This window comes from Nicotiana tabacum, chromosome 8 (assembly GCF_000715075.1).
Source record: "Nicotiana tabacum cultivar K326 chromosome 8, ASM71507v2, whole genome shotgun sequence".
NCBI lineage: Eukaryota > Viridiplantae > Streptophyta > Magnoliopsida > Solanales > Solanaceae > Nicotiana > Nicotiana tabacum.
In genome coordinates, this window is record NC_134087.1 from 162,190,503 (window position 1) to 162,213,457 (window position 22,955).

Below are 22,955 nucleotides of genomic sequence, written 5' to 3' on the forward strand. Positions count from 1 at the left end.
CCGAGCTGATAGCCTACTTGGAGGGCTCTCGACCTATCTATTGGGACCTCCGGGTATGAAACACAGCGTTCCCAGGCAAAAAGGGACGTTAGTACGAATAATGTACTGAGTATGTAAGGCATATAAATAAGTACATAACAGACATGGAGGAAATATATAGTAAATGACTCCACCTATAAGTCTGAATAACTTTGTGAACCATGAAATAATTATAGTGTCATGTATATGCGTATGAATGTCATGTCGTGCATAGGTGCATGTTTCATAACATCATCAGCCTTTGAGGGCATCCCATCATATCATTTTGGCCACTGTGGGAAAAATCATCAATGTATACCAGCTGATCAGGTGGTGGTACGTATATAACGCCGTAATCATTTCCCATATCCCATATACATATATTTACATATATATGCGTATATAACGTCATCTGTTCATGGGTTAATGCACATGTATAAATGGGTGAAATGCATGAAAAATACATAAAAATCTCAATATTCCTTCCGGATAAACTTTTTTTCAACTGCATTGTATGCGGCAAAATCAGAGGACTTAATTTCTCGCTATCAAGTCATTTCGGAAGAATGCCTTGAGACCCCGAGGACGTGGAGCCATGAAAGAGTCCCTCCCTCGGGGCTCGTCGAGGCTCGACTCATAGAAGACGGAGGTCGAGGCCAGAACAAAAGGGGAAGCTCCCAAGGCGCACGACTAAGTCTGACAGAGCTGGTCTATCCAGAGCCTACGCCGAAGCGTCGCGTCTAGCCGTCCCATCTCCATACTTTACAATTAATGCATGTTGTACTATAGCCGGGTTCCCCTCCTATATAAAGGGAACCCATGCCACTTTGTAAGGGCTGATGTTGCTCCAACTATTTCTCCACAAGATCAATAATCTCTCTCTCTCTCTCTCTCTCTCTCTCTCTCTCTCTCGCTCTAACTCGCTCGTTCTTATTAGCTCGAAGCCACTTTAGCATTTACTACTCTCACACTTGTTCTTCATTTATTGCTTGGTATTGGCCATATAGAGCTTTATTCAATCATATCTTAACTGTTATCCCATTCCCAACTACCCCCGATAGCTCGAGATCGAGCCCAGGTATCGACCCCGAGGTCCTCCATCGACCAGTCCGAAGCCCGGGCAGCAAGCCCCTCGATTTGATTATTGCCTCGTTTTAGCTTGCATTTCATCGTTAAACTTCATATTCCTAGCATCATATGCTCTAACAACTAGCATAAAAATAGATCACGTATTTTTAGAATCCCATTTACAAATTTAATTGTTGTTACCATTTTCACGGTAAACAGTTTGGCGCCCACCGTGGGGCTAAAAATAATAGTGATTATTTTTTTGCTGGTTCCATCATGAAAACACAAGTTATCTTTCACACTTTTTCTTGTCCAAGACCTTTTGATTTCAGGTCAAAATGTCTAGCTCGGTAAATAGAATCGAGAATAACAACCTCGAAAACCACAGGGAAAACGGCGTGCCTATTCTGACTGCCAAAACACAACCACAGAACCCCAATAAAGCACCCGGGCCAATTCCAGTGGACGCAGATTCACAGGACGCACAACAGGTCGACGAGACCTCACACACCGACATGAGCGTACGACATAGGGACCGGCAGGAAGACTAGAGAACCCCAGCCCGGGAAAAACAGGAAGTTAGTCTTCATGTTATTTTTGAAATGTAGCAGGCATAACAGTTGGCCATCGCTCAGTTACAAATCCATCTAAAGACTCCCAGCACAGAGGCACCGGAAACAACTCCCCCCGCCGAACAAGTACCCGAGGGATCAAGCAATAACGGATTTCTAGCCAACCCCGCCATAATAAAGATGCTCGAGGACCTCACCAAAAGGATCGAGTCCAGTGAGAAAATAATAGCAGCCAACGATAAGAAGGTCGAGACCTATAACTTCAGAGTTGACCAAATCCCGGGTGCACCCTCGGTCCTGAAAGGCGTAGACTCGAGGAAGTTCGTGCAACGGCCGTTCCAAGAGGAAGCGACTCCGAAACCCATTCCGAAGAAGTTCAGAATGCCAGAACTCCCAAAAATACAACGGGACCTCGGATCCCAACGAGCACGTCACCGCCTACACATGCGCGATGAAGGGCAACGACATAAAAAATGATGAGATCGAGTCAGTCCTACTGAAAAAAATCGGGGAAACGCTCTCGAAGGGAGCCATGATGTGGTACCATAACTTGGCTCCTAATTCCATATATTCATTCTCCATGCTAGCAGATTCCTTCATAAAGGCGCATGCCGGAGCCACCAAGGTAGCGAAAAGAAAGTCTGACATCTTCAAAATCAAACAAAGAGAGAACTAGATGCTGCGGGAATTCGTATCCCGCTTTCAGATGGAACAGATGGAGCTACCGCCAGTCTCCGATGACTCGGTAGTACAGGCTTTCACCCAAGGCCTGGACTTCCACAACCGGTACCAGTCAAAACTCAGAGCTGAGGAGGAGCAGTTGGGAGCCCCTTCGGGCTCAGTATACCTAAACAGGCTCCTGGCAAAGGAACCAGAGCCAAACAAAGAAAGATATGAACCATACCTCGAGGATAGGAGGAACGCCCCGAGGCGCAACCTACCCCGCAATGATCGGAGGGTAGATCAAGGACAGGACCCTCTAGGCTCATCAATATAGCCAGGATCGATCGAAATGTAGTACCAACAGGCGCACCCCACCTGTCAGAATACAACTTCAACGTTGATGTGTTAGACATCGTGTTTGCCATCAGCAAGATCAGAGATGCTAAATGGCCTAAACCGATATAGTCAGATCCTTTTCAAAGGAATTACAACTTAGTATGCGAGTTTCATAACACGCACGGCCACAGGACCGAGGATTGTCATCAATGTCACACCTCATTTTTACCTACACCCGGGAAGGGTATACAAGGGGTAGGGAGTTTTTCCAATTAAAGGACAATCGAAACGGGATTATTTATTAAAAGATTCAGAGTCGCCACTTGGGAGATTTATGGTGTCCCAAGTCACCGGTTTAAATCCCGAATCGAGGAAAGGGTTGACTCTATATTACAGTCCGCGAACTAGAAATTCGGGTAAGGAATTCTGCTAACCCGGGAGAAGGTGTTAGGCATTCCCGAGTTCCATGGTTCTAGCACGGTCGCTCAACTGCTATTATTGGCATAATTATCTGATTTAAAAATATTTTAGACCTATGTGCAAATTTTAACTTTTAACCGCTTTTATTCATTTTAAAGAAGATTTAACGTCGTCTAAAACATGTCTTTGGATCGCGCCACATGAAATACACCTGCAATCTGAAACACATTTTATTCAACGTTGTTGAGATTTGGATTTGGGTCACATGAAATGCACACCCGAGTTTAGGAAGGTAACATTATTAAAGTAACGCGCCTAAAGCAACTACGCGTTTGCAGCTTTGCGAGGGCCGTGGTAATTTTGCTAAATGGCGCGCCTCGAGTTCTAAGGATAAAACAAAACTAATTAAAACAAGGGCCATGCAATTGTCATTTTTGTTTGGAATGGCGCACCTTGATTCTAATTTAAAAGGGTTTTCAAATTATATTTGGAGGGCCATGGACTATTTATTATCTACTACGGTTCACCCCCAATCTACTTTAAAAAGAAATCCAATTAATTAACTAAAGAAAGAAAATTGGAGAACCTACTGACTAATTAGAAAAAAATTGAATTAAGGAAATATTTAATTCAAAAATCTAATTCACAACTGCTTTCAAGCTTGAGCCAACGAGCCTAATAACTTTTCAGAACCCAAAAGCTGCTGAAACCACTGATGGATTAAAATGACCCAAAAGAAAGCCCCATTCATGATGCAATTGTAAAACAGGGGCTCAAGGTCGAATCCTTGCGGAGCCCAAACATATTTAACTTGGAAACTAGGCCCCACATTATGATACTAGTTCTGAACGCCTTTTAACTGATACCATCAGGAAAAAGGAAATTATCCCATTTCCTACCTACTTAGCCTTCCAATTTTAATTATCCCATCCTGACATGAATAATACAACTCAACATTAAACAATCTGGTAAACATGCTTGATTCAACTTTTACTAATTTTAAACATGACTCTGAACTTTGACTTCACCAATGGGCATGTTTACAAGGCAGAATATGAGTGAATCGATACAAACCAATATTTAGCAATTCACTGAAATCAAATGGCTACCCAAGGTAAGACAACATTGGTCTTCAGTATAAGCTAAACAAGGGTCTACAACCCAAAGCATTACACTAAACCTTTATACAAAACCTTAATAAATCCTTTAACTAGCACTCACTTAGATTTGTTAAAAGAAAACTAAGTAAATAGAGTTCATAGTTCATACATCAATACAAATGCAAACTTTACTACTGCAGACTACTCTTCACACACGAATTCAGAAACCTAACAGACATTTGTAGTTCAAAGTCTAACTACGTAATATTGAAACAGCAAGAGAAACATGGGAGGTCAAATTCAAATGCAGCTTTCATTCAACCAGAATTTCGCTAGAATTACATGTCCAGCAGTCATATTGTACTCATAGGCTAAAGAAAAGTACCTGGAAAATGAGAAGAAACAAAGCAAAATAATCAGAGGTCGAGTAGCAGTAGAGAGACAGCAGAAATCAGCCTTAAGTCCGATAAAACAGTAAACCGAAACCAAGCATCTTTAAACCAAACTTTCAAACAAGCTCGAATCCGATTTATAAGACCCAAACTCGAATTGAAATAAAACTCCAACCACAAATTCAACTCAGGGTCATTTTTTTGAAAAAAAAAACCAAAATTAGGCCATTTTAACCCCAAGTGAAATCGTGGATAACTTCAGAGAGAACAAAAAAACAGAAAAACTCAAGGATCATCACCAATGGAACAATAAAATCTCTCAAATTTTTAGCCGTTTGGTTTTTGCTTTTTTTTTTTTTAGAATTTTCTATCTCTAAGCTCCCTATCTCTGTTCTGTCCTGGACTCCATGTATATCAGTCTCTGTGTATCTCTCTATCAATGCTGTCTGTCCTCTGAATTCTCTCTATTTAGTTCTGTCTCCCTGTTTTTTCTATTTTATCTCTATCTTTCTTCTCTCTTAGACTCTATGTCTCTGTCTTTTTTTTTGTCCTCTGATTTTCAGCCCTTAAATAGACATATCAGTTAGTCCATTCACCATTACCAAGTTCCGTTTCCCATTTTTAATTAACTCCACTAACTTAGTGCTTTTAATTAATTCAGTAGTGCATTTCCTAGACCCTATCACCGGTTAGCAGCCCCCTATCTTAATTATTGACAAACTTCCTAATCCAATTTCCCAAATTACCTCCCAAAAAACCCCCTGTTATTACCCCCTAATGTTCTGAATTCTTATAAACGTGACAAACAATTCTTTAAACAGAATCCTAGGCAATCAACATCAAAATGGTATCAGTTTCTGAAACCTAAAGGTTTAGCTTTGAAACATAGTTAGAAATAACCTTTCCTTTGTCCAATCTGAACTGACATTAGTAGGAAATGAACAATGAAGAGCCTATTTAAAATTTAGCATTGGACACATTTGACATAACCATTTTAACAATTAGTAAAAATACCATGAGGATATTAATATGCTGACTATTGGAATAATTACCAACCTAAATTGAAAATTGGAAACCTATCAATTCAAAGGCAAATCCATGAACTTAAACAACTATTCACAGAATCTGGAAAACAAACCTACAATCAGAAATCAAAACAAACAGGACCAAATAAATTTAACAGGAAAACTAAAATTAACAGAAATAAATACGAATAAATAAACTAACCTAAAGCAAAGAAATTGGGTTCGAAGCTAGTCGTAACTTCAATCAGAAAAATGGACCAATCAAAATACATGTAGAAGAAAAGGAGAAGAGGCAGAGTTGAAATGAATTTAAAGATGAACAGAAAACAATAAAGGGAACTCACCGGCTAAACTTGAAATTACCCTTGATACTCCGATTCACCCGAAACTGATGTTACTCATTTGTTCTTTGTCAAGAACAAATGAGTAACATCGGTTTTGTAGTGAATCGACCTTCTAATCATGGAAAACTAGAGGCTTGACTCGATGCATGTCATCAGGTTCAATGGGAATTGATATTGAACTTTTAGGGTTAAAACTTGGATTTAAAATTCGACGAGTTCTGGTTAGATCCGAAGGAAACTAATGATGGATTTGATAAGAGGGGCTCGGGGTGGTTCTATGGTGTAAAGATGAGGGTGATTGGAGCCGGCGCGGCCAGGCTCGAAGCGGTGGGGAAGGGCGGCGGCTGCTAGGGTTCATCCCTTTGATCTAATAATTGAGAAATTACAGGAAGATTTGAAGCATACTGGGTGGTGTTTCGAGATGAGGAGAGTTAGGTGGTTGTCTGGTGTTAATTTGGTGGCGGTTTGAGGTGGCGCCGCCGGGTTTCTAGATGGTGGGAATGGAGGCGGCGTCTCTAGGGTTTTCAGAGGTGAAGGGGCTTGGGAGATGAAAGGGGGTATGAGAGACGTGTTTGGGGGATTCAAAAGGGGTTAGGGTATATTAAAATGGGGTTTTGATTCTGATCTGTTGGATCAATGGAAATCAACGGTCCAGATCAATTAGGAAGGGGGAAAACGGGGTCGTTTGGAGTTTAATGGAGATCGAATATGGGGAAACGGGTCGGGTAACGGGTGAAGCTCGGGACCGTTCGATCAAAGGAGATCGACGGTCCTAATCAAAGCTTATCCAAACGACGTCGTTTAGGTGGCAACGGGGCTGGACCGGGTTGGGACGGGTTTGGGCTGGGGTTTCAGGCGGGTATTGGACTGCTTTTATTTGGGCTTCTCTAATTAAATGGATTTGGCCCAATTCCGATTTCCCTTCCTTTTATTAATTTTTTTTCTTTTCTTTTCTTCCCCCTTTTTTTCAAAAATTAAAACTAAAATCCTAAATTAAATTATAAAACCAAATAATCCTATCAAAAATACTAATTAACTCTAAATAATAATTATCACAAATAATTAAATACCAAATTAAAAGAAAATCATAAAATTTTGACATTAAACACTAAAAATGCAAAATATGTTATTTTTTGAATTTTTCATTTTTGTAAAAAAACAATTTACTTAATTAATCTAAAAATGTAAAATTAAATTCTAAATGCAGATGCTATATTTTTTTTTGTATTTTTTATTGATTTAAACAAAAATAAACATGCACAGACAAATGCAAACAATAACAGAAAATACCACAAAAATCCACAAAATTACAAACAAAGGAAAATTATTTTATTTTGAATTTTTGGGAGTAATTCACATAGGGCAAAAATCACGTTCTCACAATCAACTGCGAGAGGAGGTAGCTCGGCTGCTTAACAAGGGGCATGTCCGAGAGTTTCTTAGCGATCGAGCCAAAAATCAGTTCCGAGAAAGGGAGGCAACCAAGAAGAGCGAGGCAAATGAGCGGCAACACACCATCCATATGATCAGGGGGGTGCTGATGCCCCACACGAACCCGTAATAAGAAGAACAAAAATATCCATCACTAGAGAAAAGCGGACTCGGGGATATATCCCCAAAGACGCCCTCACATTTAGCGAAGAAGACACCGAGACCCTGTCTCAACCTTACAACGACGCCCTGGTAATTTCCTTATTTGTAAATTCTTTTCAGATAAAATGTATACTCGTGGATCCAGGTAGCTCGACTAATATTGTTAGGTCTAGGGTAATAGAACAGCTCAGATTGCTCGACCGAATCATGCCCGCCACTCGGGTCCTCAATGGATTCAACATGGCAAGCAAAACAATAAAATGAGAAATTATCCTCTCGGTCACCATGGCGGGCACGACTCAAGACACCAAATTCCATGTCATCGAGGGAGACATGAGGTATAACGCCTTATTCGGGCGGCCATGGATACACTACATGAAAGCAGTGCCATCCACCTTTCACCAGATGATAAAATTTCCAACAAAGGACGGGATCAAAACTGTCTACGGGGAACAACACACGACAAAGGAAATGTTTGCAATACACAACGTGGTACCAACGTTCTTGCCTCCGCCCCCGAATAAGCCAAAGGGCGAATCGGGTCTCACCCTCGATCGAACTTAACAAAATAAAGCAGAAGTCTGTACTGCGTCTTCGTCTCAAGCAATTACAACAAGTCAATCCCGAGGCATCGCCAGCGCATCTCACTTCAAGGTACGACCATCCCCCTTTTTGTTTCGAATTCAGAAGTTACCTCTATGCAGGCACCCGACCTGAGCTGTCATAACGCTGGCGCTGCCTGAAGACCTCGAAGCTCTAAAAACGCACCCGTTGCACTCTTTTCCTTCGACCGAGTTTTTGTCCCAAAAGAAGGATTTTTACCGACAAGGTTTTTAACGGGGCAACGTCTGCGAACTGCCTAAAGAAAACTCTGTAAGTACTCAAGACTCCTCTTGCAGACAACTTTCTGAACAATGAGAGGCGTTCCTCTGGAAAGCTAACCGCTCGAAAAGGTTTTTTGAAACACCAAATGGGTTCCCTGTAGGGAAGCAATGCACCAGGCCAAACAGTCGAAAAAACCGTACCCATGTAGTCAGGCTCCCGTCGGCAAACGCGTGTACTATTGTACCAAGCAATCAAAGAATATCTTTTGTCAAAACTACACCTTAGCAAAGTAAGATTGCAATTCTCTCACTGAAAAATGTCCCGAATTCTCGGGACTGGCGCCAGCAATTCACCGTTCAGATGGCCTCCGGGTCGAAACTCCAAAATCATAGAGCTTTCAGGTAAGGCAATGCGGAAATCGCCCAACGTCACAAGCATCGGGGGTACCCCGAATATTCGGGGATTGTCGCCTATCACCACGCGCTTGAAAATCAGAGGCCATAAGACCCAAGGGAGCAAACTCGGTCTAGCAATGATCTATCAAACACAACACAGTTGCATCAATAGATCGAAGGGTATCTGTCACCAAAGGCACCTCACACTCCAAAAAGGAAAAATTCAGTACACTCTCGGCAGGGATCCCTCCGCCAAATGCGTCCTGAAATACTCGGAGACTTAGCGTCAACAATTTGGCACCCGCACGACCCCAGGATCAAAACTCCAGGCTCACAAGGCCCCAACAAGGCAACCCCGAGCTCACGAATAACGGCCTTCGAGCCTAAGCAAATTTGATGACTCGGAGACTGTTGTCAATCGCCATACACTAGAAAATCCAAAACTGTAAGACCCCGAGTGGGAAGACTCGATATAACCAGACCTATTTTGCATAGCAACAAAAATTGAAAGACCTCAACAGGCATGAAAAAACTGTAAGACCTCAACAGGCATGACAAACTGTAAGACCTCAACAGGCACGGAAATTTTGTAAGACCTTACTACAAGCGTAAAACTCAATCCTGAAGTTTAGGCTATACGTCGCATTTGTAAGAATCCCGAAAGGGCATACCCTCGGTGTAGACGCCTAAACTATCACTCGGGATCAAAATAGCTCCGGCCAAACACATATGACTAAGGTCAAAACGGCTGCTACAGCCAAATTAACGCGACTCGGGGATGCCCGACTGTTGCTAACAAAATTGCAGGCCATTACTTCAAATATACTTCGAAAATAACCGGTTAAAACAGGTTTCCCTCAACAGGTAAACGAGCTTCGACCATGTTAGCTCCAAAACACAAGGCTTCGAGCTACTCGACCTACGAGCTAAGAACCTTACGAGGTGCTCAAACATCACCACTAACGACTTGAAATCGAGGTTCTTCCAGAACCAACGATGGGTCAGACAAAATTACTTCAAAAAGACCTTAACGAGAGGAAAACAAAACCTACAAAATGACCACGAGTAAAAGCGTAAGAGTCATTGTCGCCAGCCAAACAAGCCTTTGGGCCACACACTAAAAGGTCTCAACGACCAAACATTGTAAGAGCCACTATCGCCAACTTGAAAATTGAAAACTTGAGGATTAAAATAAGCTCGAGTCGTAATCCAATTTGGAGACCGGATCCAAAACAGTTAACTACACATGCCTAAGGGCACGGTGCAAGCGCCATATTCGCCAGCAAGCCTCCGGGCCATATACTTGAAAGGTCATTTCGACCCAAAGCATAAAAGATATCGCCATCTGCCCATACGGGCGCGAAAGAACTTGAGGGCCAATTAAAGCTCGAGTCGCAATGCGACTTGGAGACTGAACCCAAAATAGTTGAAACAGCAAGTGCCCAAGGGCAAGAAATAAGAACAATTACTGTCCGCCCACACAGGCACAAAATATCGAAGGTCAAGCAAGCTTGAGTCAAGGCCTGCCTTGGGGACTAAGCCTAAATAGCTGGGCAAAGTGCGGAGGCCCCAACGCCTGCCCACGTCAAAAATCGCACTTAAGAGCCTCCGAGCTTGCCTGATTAGCTCCGGACCCATGAGGCTCCCGCCAAACATCAAAACCAGCCTGCCTGGTCAAAAGCAATGCAGAAAGAGATACATAAGAAATAAAGCTTCAAGTTTTCTCTTATTTTATACGCAAAAGGCACACCCTCCATCTACAAACATGCTCTGCAAGTATTAAATACAACACAGAAAAATAGCAAAATCTACACTCCACTCCAAAAGGCTATAGCCTGTCAGCCTCAGATTCGCTCTTCATGACATCAGTAAGAAGTGATCGAGCATCGCGCTCGTCCGCCCTTGCTCGAGCCAATTCCTCCGGGAGAACGAAGCCCCTAACGCTGATCTCCTCAAGTAACTCTCTTCGGGATCTACAATGAACATATTCCTCGATCCTCTTCTCATGGTTGAGGGCCCGCTTCAGCTCGGCTTGGGCATCAGCAGTGTCCTTCATGCAAATCGCCATCTCTTGATCAGCCTTGGTTCGACTTAATGCTACTTCAGCCCGTGCATCGATTATCTCAGCCTTGATCTTTGAGATATCGGACTCGAGTTCCCAATCATATCCACTTCTACTATAGCGTTGTCACGAGCTAAGCAGAGTTGGACCTCGAGACAGGAACCTTGGCCAAGGAACCTCTCTCCTCTAAAGCTTGAGCCCGCACCTGAGCCCGTAGTTCACCGCAAGTATTCCTGACGCGGTCAATGTTGCCCTTAAGGTACTCCAAGGCCTCCGTCTTTTCTATAGCTAAGATAGTAAAAAGGGTTAACCTTAAGGGTCAAAAAGAGCGAAGCGCGTAGCACAAAAGGTTACCTGCTCCATCAAATAGCTCTCGTAATTCGAGCTCCGGTATGACTCATATCGCCATTGCAGCAACCCAAACCTCCTTCTCCTAGCTAAGGAGCCTAAGGGACTCACCCTCATCCAGAACATTCCGAAGCCTGGCCCTTTGACGGAGCAGCTCAGACCTGAGCCTATCAAAAGCCTGCAAAAGGAAAACTCGATAAAGAAAGAAAAACGCGAAATACAGAAGAACTGTACTAGAACTCACCACGCAGTGAAGCCGGCAGACTTCCTCAAAGGCAGAGCATATTCACTCGGGGGAACCGCCGTCCGGGAATCAAACACTCCGGGAATAGCAGGCTCGGACGATGTCCTCTCCTCAAAGAACACGTCATCCCTCGGTTTGGAGGCCGACGACTCCTTACCCACTTCGGAAGAACACGTCCTCACCCTAAATGAGCCGCCTAATACCTGTAACGGTTAAGCCAGTGCAAAAGAAAAAGTGTCATCTCAAATGTACGAATACCTAGGTAAAGGCATCGTACGCACATACCTCGGTATTCCTCTTCCCATATATTATGGGACACAGCTCGCCACCTACGCTCGGCGTAGGTCGAATGGGTCACCAACCTCCGGACCCAGCAGGGCAGATCGAGAACTTCCCCTGGCGTCCATGAAGTTGCTGCAAAAGGGGAGAAATACAATTACTCAACTGACTTTCACTATAAACAAAATCTGAGAAAGCGCCAGACATTCCGTTCACGAGCGTAATTCCAGCCCTCGGGAAACGGCATAAGCTCCACGAGGATAATGTCAGCCGTCCGGACCCGGACAAATTGATTGATCCATTCTTAGTCCCCATCTTTTCCGTCATCGACAACAAAGGGCGTAGTTGAACAACATCGCAAGGTTAACATGCCCCAGTGATGAAAGGGCAGGTACAACCTGACGAGGTGGCTGAGCATGAATTCAAGCCCAGCCTTCTTTGCAAAAAACCTCATTATCAGCACCACTCGCCAGAATGACGGATGTATCAGCGCCAAAGTAGCCCGATACTTCAAGCAGAAATCAAGCACGATCCTGTCGAGGGGACCAAATGAAAGGGATATAGATGTACGTTCAAAAATCCATCAGCAAAGTCCGTAATACTCTCATCCGGGGAAAACACCTACAGCGTTATCCCCTCGCTCCATCCGCAGTATTTCCTCACCATCTCCAGGTGTTCCTCTCTTATCAAAGATACAGTCTTTAGAGTGGACTCCCGCGGATCCTAAACGTTGAGGATCTCTCCCCTCCCTACCGGGTGTGAACACCTAATTTTTGCACTATTTAACACCTCCTAAAGTTATTAGTGTTTTGTTATTTTAATTATTTTTCTCAATTTTTGTGATTTTAATTGCATATTTCCTATCATAAAATACTAAAAAAAATAGTTCTTTCTTCATTTGTGCATTTTAAGAATTAACTAGTTGATTAGTTGGTGAATTAATCTAGTTAAGTGATCATTAGAATAAGTTATTTAATTAATTTATTTGTATAAAATTAGTTTAATAAGTAGGATTAAGGAAGAAATTTGGCCAAATTTGAAAGAAAAAGTGTCCAAGAGTGCAAGATAAAGGCTGCCATTGAAAGGGTCTGAAACTACGTAGGTTTGCCTCAAAACTACGTCGTTTCACTAAATGAAACAAGATCAAATCATACCCATCCATTCCATCTTGATCCAATGGATCTCATTCACTCTTGGCTTAGGTATTTAAAGCCTCAAAAATCATAAAATTGTCCTCATTTTCACCCATAATTATTTTCTCCTTCTTCTCTCTTCTCTCTCTCTCTTCACTCTCTCTACGCCGCCCCAGCTCCGCCCACCGCCATTGGCCGGAAATCGCCGCCGCAGGCGGACCACCTCCAAACACCTCCAAATTCACACCATGTAATCTCCACAACTTCCTCCTTCCATATCTCCAAACCAAATCCTGCAAAAATTCCTTAAACTCCTTGAATCTTAGATCTAGGAAACTTTCCCGTCACTTTTTTGCCCCAATTCTTGAAGCTCCAACCACTACCACCCCACAATACTTACATCAATGGATAGAGCTCCTCAAGACCAAGCTATTAATGACAATTTCACCATGAAAATCCGGCAATCAAAATCCGGCCAAATCCGGCGACCTCCCCGAACACCCTCTTTTGGCATACCACCATTTTTTCGGCCACTTGAATTATAAAATGGTAAAAATCCTATTATTTTTCGTGGCTGATTTTTTATTTTATTTTTATTTTTTTAGATCTTATTTTTGTCTATTATTAATAATTTTAGCATTAGTTTTTGAAGTTTGAAATGTCAAATTTTCTGTTTTTGCACTTGTTGAAGTACTAAAATAGTTTTGTGTTGATAAAAGTAAGGTAGTGAAAAATACTTAAGAGTATATGGTACTTGTTTGATTGTTTATTTACTACTTCAAGACTCTTTGAGTACAACACTCAAAAGTCAAATTGTTTGGTAAGAAATTGTAGACCTTTGGACAGTGTTTGAATAAAAGTCTATCTTTGAATAGTGGAGAGCAGATTTTATTTGAAATACTTGACAAGATTTGAACCAGAAAGTCTGGCATTATGAATTTAAGAGCAAATTTTGTAGAAAAATCTGTCAAAAATATTGATTTTTATTTTTTTTGAAATAGCTGATTGTTTTGATATAAAAGGAGGACAATCCATCTTACTGAGGGAGCTCTAGACACACACAAAAGAGAAAAAATCAGTAGCTATAATATCCCTTAGCAGCTTTTGTGAGTTGATTCTTAAATGAAAAACTTGTTTAAGGAAAATAGAGTAGTCTTGAAAGATTTTTCTGGAGTTACATAATTGTACTGTTTTGCTGGGGTATTTTTAGTTTATTTTCTTGGGTTTGAATCTGCCGGTTGTCGCTGTCTTTTGCTGTTGTTGCTGCCCATTTAATTGTTTTGCTGTTGATTTTGGAAAGAGCTGACTCTGTTGTATTTGTTCTTCTTTCTGCTGTCCCGGTAATTTTCGGACCATGTAAACTCATAAAATCGAGTTGGAATGAAAGATAATGAAGCTGGAAAATATTAGTAGCTTTATCCTTCTATTGTAATTCATTTTTATATGCTCTTGAATGTTTGATAATGTTATAACGATATGTTAGTTAATTAAATTGTGTTAAGCATCTTTAATTATTTTTATTTTTGCAAAGCATTAGATATAATTCCACAGGCATTTGGTTGTCTGAAAGGAGCATATATATTAAAATTTGAACCCTTGTAGCCATGTTTGTCCCTTTGTTGTCACCAAGCTAAGTTTTTATTATTTTATTATTATTATTATATTTTAGAGTCCCAATAATCTTTTTTTTATCTCTTAAAAAATACTTATTTAGTAAGGTAGTTAAGTTGTAGATTAGAAAGACAATCTGTAAACTTATTTTTGTAAATAGTTGGCTACGGATTGCAAATAGCAAGATATGGCCAAATCTGTAACATAGCTTTAAAAGGTCATATCTGCAAATTTAAAGTCCAAAAGCATATGGACTTTTGGATTTTGTCTTGGACATGAGCCCATTTGACTCCATCAACCCAATAGTGGGCTGCCTCATTCAATGTCAAGACAAGCCCACATCTTACTAGTTTTAAGCAATGTCAATTGATAATTTTCTCTCATTACTCTCATCTTTTAAATTAGTACTCATAACAATAATTTTCTCTCATTAGTTAAGTTGTAGATTACTATTCAAATCTTTTCTTTAATTTTTTTTAAAATAAATAAAAACGGACATAAGAAAAGCATAAAAATCAAATAAACCACAGTTTATCCAAGTTTAATTCAAGCCAAATGTAGTCAATAAAGCGACCGTGCTATAACCACGGGACTCAAGGAATGCCTTACACCTTCTCTCTGGTCAACAGAATTCCTTACCCGGACTTTGTTTTCGCAGACCAATAATAATAGAGTCAAACCTTCATTTGAATAGGGATTCAAATAAAAGGTGACTTGGAACACCAGTAGAAATCAATTCCAAGTGGCGACTCTTTAAATAAAATAATCCCTACTTCAAATTTGTCACTTTAATTGGAAAATCTCTTTAACCCACAATCCATAACATTTTACACTTATCTCTTGGAGGGTTAAAACGGGGTGTGACAGCTCTGGCGACTCTGCTGGGGACAACTAGAATTCGAGCTTGTACATGTTGACTTTTATTTGGCTTTATTAATTTTTTATATACTGTGATTTATTTGGGTATAATGTGCCACTTGTTTGCTTTTTACCGCTTTGATATTTTTGAATGGTACATATAAACTGTCTTCTCACGTACCCCCTCCGAGTCTTCTTGAATTAAAATTGGGCATTTGCTTGACATAGCCCGCTTTCTTTGAGATAGCCGAGGTGTTTGTCACCCGGTGAAGGATTTTAGTCACACCTATTTTAGGCGGGAGCACCACCAGTTAAGCCGGAAAGCGTTTGTTTAAGTTGGGGAGAATGTGACGACCCGACCCATCGTCTCATGAGTTACTGTCTCGTTCGTCCCATTTTCTGCTTCCTCATGTTTCATTATCGGTATTGGGTGCATTAGAATTTATTTGGAGCGATTTTGATAAGAAATGAGACATTTAGTCTCTTTTAAGAAGGTTTAAGTTGGAAAAGTCAACCGGACGTTGACTTATAAGTTAGAGGGCTCGGATGTGAATTTTGACGGTTCGGTTAGTTCCGAGAGGTGATTTGTGACTTAGGAGCAGGATCAGAAGTAATTTTGGAGGTCCGGTGTTGAATTAGGCTTGAATTGGCGAAGTTAGTATTTTGGCGGATTCCGGTTGATAGGTGAGATTTTGATCCGGGTGTCGGAATGAAATTCCGAGAGTTGTTGTAGCTTCATTGTGTCATTTGGGATATGTGTGCAAAATTTCAGGTCATTCAGACATCGTTTGGTCGGGTTTTTGATCGAATGTGTGTTTTAGAAGTTTTAAAAGAACTTAGGCTTGAATTCGATATAATTTGATGATTTTGGCGTTAGTTGAGGTGTTTTGACAATTGGAGCAAGTTTTGATAATGTTTTAACACATGTTGGTGCTTTTAGTTGAGGTCTCGTGAATAGTGCCGTGAATAGTACCCCATAACAGCCCGTGAACAATACCCGTAACAGTATCCGTGAACAATACCCCGTGAACAGTAACACGGGTGAACTGTACACGGGGTGAACAGTAATTCCGAAAAATTCTGGGCAGAATGTTTACATTTCATTCGCGAAAAATACCCCATTTCTCTACCATTTTTAGTCATTTTGAGAGCTTTTGGACGGAGATTGAAGGGAGTTTCAACTAAGATCGATTGGAGGTAAGTTTTATAAGTTAAATACATGATTTTATTGAAGAATCATCCTAGAAATCCATGAAAACATAGCCAAATTATAAGAAATTAGGGCTTGAGATTGAAATCCTAAATTTGGGATTTGAGGGGTCAAATGGACTCCGATTCTTGTGAATTTGGTATGTATAGACTCGTGGCGAGATAAGGAACATTTTTGATGTAAAAATTTCTGGATTTCAAGACGTGGGCCCGGGGCTCGGGTTTTGCAAATTTCATGATTTTTGATATTTTTCGAGTCTTTTCGATTGGGTTATATTCCTTTAGCCTATTGTGATGTATTCGTTGTGGTTTTGGCCAGATTCGACGCGCGAGGAGGTCGATACGAAAGGAAAGGGAATCACGGAGTAGTATTTGGCCGGCTAGAGGTGAGTAATAGATGTAAATGATGTCCTGAGGGTTTGAAACCCCGGAATTTCACATCGTAACGCTATATTGAGGTGACTTGCACGCCGGATAACGGGAGTGGGGTAGAGCACCGTTGGGGATTGTGACTTGGTCCGTCCCGAGAGATATTTTACTACATTTTTGATTGAGACGTATACTTTATTATTGTGAATTGGGCTAGTTTCCATGCTTGGGGCCTTGTGCCGTCCTGTAAAACCCTTAGGGGATTTTTGACTGGTTTTCCTCACTTATTTTGTTAAAGAATTTATATCCGCAGTCATGTTTCCAATTGTAGGCTTCTTGCCAATTATTTGAATCCTTCAGAGATTGATATCACTGCTTTCACATATTTTGCATATCATTTGACCTTAGTCCAAGGTTTTAAATACTGTTTTGCAAACTCAGCCATCTTTCTAAGATTTGAAAACTTAAATGATATTTCTAAATGATATTTCGGGCTGAGAACTACTGTTTTACAAATGCCCAAGGGGCTTATGATGATTTCTGGACTGAGCATGGATCGGGCTGCGAGCTGCAGCAGTGTTATATTGATATTGAGGCCGAGAGCCTGGTTGATTACATTGATATTGAGGCCGAGAGCTTGGGTGATTATACTGAGATTGATATGAGGCCGAGGGCCTAGATTTGATGCCACGAGATGGCTTGATATTGCGCTTGGGCTGTAGGATCCCCTCCGGAGTTTGTACACACCCCTAGTGAGCGCTGTCGACGATAAATAAATATGGATGGATCGGGCTGCACGCCGCAGTGGGTACCAGAGGGTACCGTCATATGCATTGCATTGCACTCATGCATTTATTCTTTATCTGCATTATCTGCCATAATAATTATGTGCTCTTATTTCATTGACTGGTTGCTTTATTATTTTGATACTGAGCCCGAGGGGCAGATTTCTACTTATTATTTTGATACTGAGCTCGAGGGGCAGATTTCTAGTTTTTATTTTGATACTGAGCCGAGGGGCAGATTTCTACTTGTTGTTTTAATATTGAGCCCGAGGGGCAGATTTCTACTCGTCATTTTACTGCCAAATTACCTGTTTTACTGGTTTAAAAGAAATTTCACATGATGTTTCACTGAATTGTTATTTTAAATGATTTCACTGCTTCTATATAGAATGTTGTGTGCCTTAACGTGTTTTCTTACCTTCAGTCATTATTTATATTTATTACTCACTGGGTCGGAGTACTCACATTACTCCCTACACCATGTGTGCAGGTACAGGTATTCCTGAGGCATAGAGCGAGTTTTCTGCTGTTCAGTTTTCATCGGAGTTATCGAGGTAGCTGCATGACGTTCGCAGACCCGTTTTCTCCCTTATCTTCTGTTATTTATGATATCTTCAGACTTTGTTACTAATTCCATACTTTGTAGAATTTTAATAAACTCTGTAGTAGCTCATGACTTGTGACACCCCGGTTAGGGCTGAGTTGGGTTGGATTTCCGTATTTTATCTATACTTTCCGCTATTGGATATTATTAAATCATGTTTATACTATAATTGTGTTAATTAATTGTCTTAAAAGGATGAATTGGGTTCAATGGCTGGCCTTGTCTTCATGAGAGGCGCCATCACGACCAGGTTCGCGAATTGGGTCGTGACAAGTTGGTATCAGAGCGTAGGTTAATTGGTCTCGCGAGTCATGAGCCGGTTTAGTAGAGTCTGGTGGATCGGTACGGAGACGTCTGTATTTATCCTCGAGAGGCTGCAGAACCTTTAGGAAAACTTCACATTCTTGAATTCTTATCGTGCGTCCTTGATTCTGCTTGAAAAGTAACTCTTACGATTCCTTCCATATGTTCGTATGCGCGAACGAGCACTCAGTATTTGATTTACCTTGATGGCTTGTAATTCCCTGATAGAAGGGCGAGACGTGATCGCAGTGAGTTTGATGTTAGACCAGTCAGGAGGACTTGAGGCCAGATCTTGCCTATGGCTTGAGCACTGAGGTGCTGATTGTGTGAGCAAGTGTTTTGAACCTTTATGTTCGGTATTGTCCCTATTAGTGGGAATCATGGTTGGATAGCTACGTGAGGAGTATGATAGTACTGCGAGATGTATCTATATGACTTGGAAGTGACGAGGAAGGTCTACTGGATGATAGATGAACTATTGAGTGTATGATTTCCATTGTGATAGGATGTGTAGTCCCAAGTTATGGGTGCGTGAAGAATCTTTTTATGTCTCCTATTTGGAGTGAAGTAAATTTCATGTTACAGTATGAGTTTAGACTCAGGAAGATTAAGTGATTGTGTAATGTGTATGGCAGTGGAAGGTATACAAAAAATATTAACTAAAGGTAAAGCTAGTGGGTAATTGGCTTATGAGGGGAATCTATTTGTCATACTAGTTAGATAAGTCTGGGAGCTGAGATCGCTTCTGTAAATGTATTATGACGAAATCGTTAAGTCAAGGAGACCACCTTGAGGGTCGAAAACATTAAAGAAAGAATATGTTCTTACTCGGTTGAATAGCCCAATAATGGAGGATTGAAAGGTATTTTCTATGTGTTATGATTCAAATAGGTGCAATGCATGTCCATGTATCAATTTTGATAATATAATACATGTAATATTGAGATTAATGTTGTTGATATACATTGTGATACTTTGTCAAGTTGTGGATGTGTTGTTAGGATGGTTTTGGTGATTCTCTTGCAGGTGGATGGGCCCAATTACAAAGGAAACTCTGACGAATTTTTTGAAAAATTTGGGACTTAGTAAAAAAATTTGTCACCTAAAGAGTGGGCTTAACTGTTGTGTGAGTGAATGCAAAAATTGCAGAAGAGTTAAAATTTCCGATGATTCGTGTTTCCACAAGCTTATGAAGGAGTGAGTTTAATCTCACCATGGTATTACGGCAACAATAAAGTATATGTGTTGTGATCTATGCTTCGAGCCATGTTTGGGAGCTTGCTATTGGTTAGCGGATTGTATGGTTATGTACTATGTTAGTTCTGATTTGATGCATGCTGGTGAATCAGTTCTGGTTGTGGAAATTAGGCCGAGAATGGCACGAGTGAAGGAAATTTTTTGACAAGATGTCATGAGCTCGGATGAGCAGGAGATAAGTTTCGATGTTTACGGTAAGTTGGAATTGTCTTCAGGGTCACCTAAGATCGGTGTTTTGTAAAAGGGTTTTGCGTCCCAGTTAATGACTCTTGATCGCTCTTCAGCGTTAGTGCGATCGATGATTTGTAGGTACGCTCCAGATATTGTTGTGGTAGGTTGTGGGAGTGTGTCCCACGGGAAGATTATATAAGTGTGGCATGTGATCACTTGATTGATTAAAGATGTAAACCAAGTATGAAGTTTGTGATGGTGTCGTTAAATTAAAGATTCATGCCTGGAGGGCACTTGGCATATTGGGTTGTGAACTGGGGAGGATTACCCCGATTGTGATGGTTGTTCTTGTGTGTTATGAGAAAAATGGGAGTTATTATGGACCTTTGAAAGGTTATCAGACTAGTTCAGTGTGATCAGAATCGGCTTGAAGTCGATGGATAGATTTAATGTGAATAATGGCTCTATATCAGGCCAGATGTGTGCATTTTAGTAACGCGGTCCTCATGGAGGAGTAGTTAGGTTGATGTTTCATTGTCAGATATTTCGCGTAGTGATAGATTGCGCCGTGTGAGTTGTGAGATAACTTGAGAAATTGCTATGTGTTGAGAATCTGTGTAGGAATGACGTTATATGAGCATCTTGGCTCTTGAAATTCAGATTGTACATCGCACCTCAGTTGTGCTTGAGTTTTGTAGCTTATAACGCTATATGTCCCTCAGAGATATTATTATGCACTTAGCATGCTTACGACCGATACTCGGTATTTTGTTGTAATGAGCAAATTTGGCTCGATGTGCATCTCCTTATGTGAGATCTATGTGTGGATCGGGTGTCACGCTGCCATGGGTATGTTATCTGGATCGGGTTGCACACCGCAACAGTGTGATGTTGAGTATAGTTTTCTATATGCTATTTTGTATGCCTTGCTTCCTGTTTTCTAAGGAAAGTCTGTATTAGTGTGTGAGATTGGTAATTCCTTCCAGAGTTTGTTTTCCTTTTGTACCGCGTTCGAATTGGTAGCTTATTGGCATATTGAGGCATTATATGCGACTTTTGATTATATCTGGGGTGGCTTATTGCCTGAGAAGTTCGTACTGGGTGAGACGAGATCATTGAATTTGAGATTAGTGCAATCTGAGTATATGAAGTAAATTAAGGAGCTAAGACCATGATTTTGCTCAAAATGAGGTGATAGTTCTTGCTAGGAGTATAGAACCAACGAATCGTTGTCTCGACAGTGGTCATGAATTTATGCATACCTCATCTGTCATGTCAATATTGTAAGAGTTAGAACAATACCTATGTACATCATGCAGAACATGAGATGTGTAGCGATTTTCTTCTAGGTGATTAGAGAAAAAAAAAGTTTCAAATGATTAGGGCAAATGATCTTCGGATGATTGGGGAAATAGTATTGCTAATTGAAAGTGACTTGACGAGAGTATATGTCTCATAAAAAGGTAATGTTATTAAACTAATGATATTTCGGTAGTATTGCGGCATTTTCTTGTTGGATCCGCTGATGGTACTAATGAGCTTGAGGTACAACTCTTTCGTTTGAGTCATTTTTCATGACTTGAGTATGTTCAGGCTGTTTCTTATTGGTGCGCGTATTATGAAAGTTGTGGCTTAGGCCTGTATTGAGGTGTCATATCACCAGAGTGGTGTGTTGGATTCGAGGTGATCATTGGGGTCATTGATGAATACGAACGGATTTGATTTCAGCATGTTTGATGGGTAAATATCGAGGTTCGGTTTTAAAAAAAAATTGTTACTATAATTGCTAGAGGAGAAATGGCCTCATGAATGGTTGATCTGAGCAATGGTTATGATTTATTGCGTGTTTCAATTATCATTGGCAGTATATGAGAGTGTTGGAATGAGACATTGGCTAATAAGAGATTTCTATCGGTATTTGGTTGTTGTGGGCAGCTGTTGTGAATGGAAGTTATTGCTGCATTTGTTTGAGTTATTGGTATATCATACAATTGCACCTAAGGTTGCAGGCATGGTCTATTACAGCTGGTTCAAACTTATTCTGAATGTAGGTGTGAGGTTCTGATCTTGTGTATGATTCCGAAAAGGTGAAATGTGGCTCTATGATTTATGGGCTAGACTAGATTGTGTGATCTTAGTTACAACGCGTTATCGGACCCATGTGAGATAGGGTGACGTGGGATCATCCCCGGGTTTATGCTTGATAAGGTCATTCAGCTTTTTGGTTAGCTTCTAGGACAACTCTGGGTACGCTCGAGGACGAGCGTTTGTTTAAGTTGGGGAGAATGTGACGACCCGACCCGTCGTCTCATGAGTTACTGTCTCGTTCGTCCCATTTTCTGCTTCCTCATGTTTCATTATCGGTATTGGGTGCATTAGAATTTATTTGGAGCGATTTTGATAAGAAATGAGACATTTAGTCTCTTTTAAGAAGGTTTAAGTTGGAAAAGTCAACCAGACGTTGACTTATGAGTTAAAGGGCTCGGATGAGAATTTCGACGGTTCGGTTAGTTCCGGGAGGTGATTTGTGACTTAGGAGCAGGACCAGAAGTAATTTTGGAGGTCAGGTGTTGAATTAGGCTTGAATTGGCGAAGTTAGTATTTTGGCGAATTCCGGTTGATAGGTGAGATTTTGATCCGGGCATCGGAATGAAATTCCGAGAGTTGCTGTAGATTCATTGTGTCATTTGGGATATGTGTGCAAAATTTCAGGTCATTCAGACATCGTTTGGTCGGATTTTTGATCGAATGTGTGTTTTAGAAGTTTTAAAAGAACTTAGGCTTGAATTCGATATAATTTGATGATTTTGGCGTTAGTTGAGGTGTTTTGACGATTGGAGCAAGTTTGGATAATGTTTTAAGACATGTTGGTGCTTTTAGTTGAGGTCTCGGGTGTATTTCGGAAGGTTAACGGATCGATCTAGGCACGAAAAAAATAAAGCTGCTGCATTTTTTTACAGCACTGTGAACA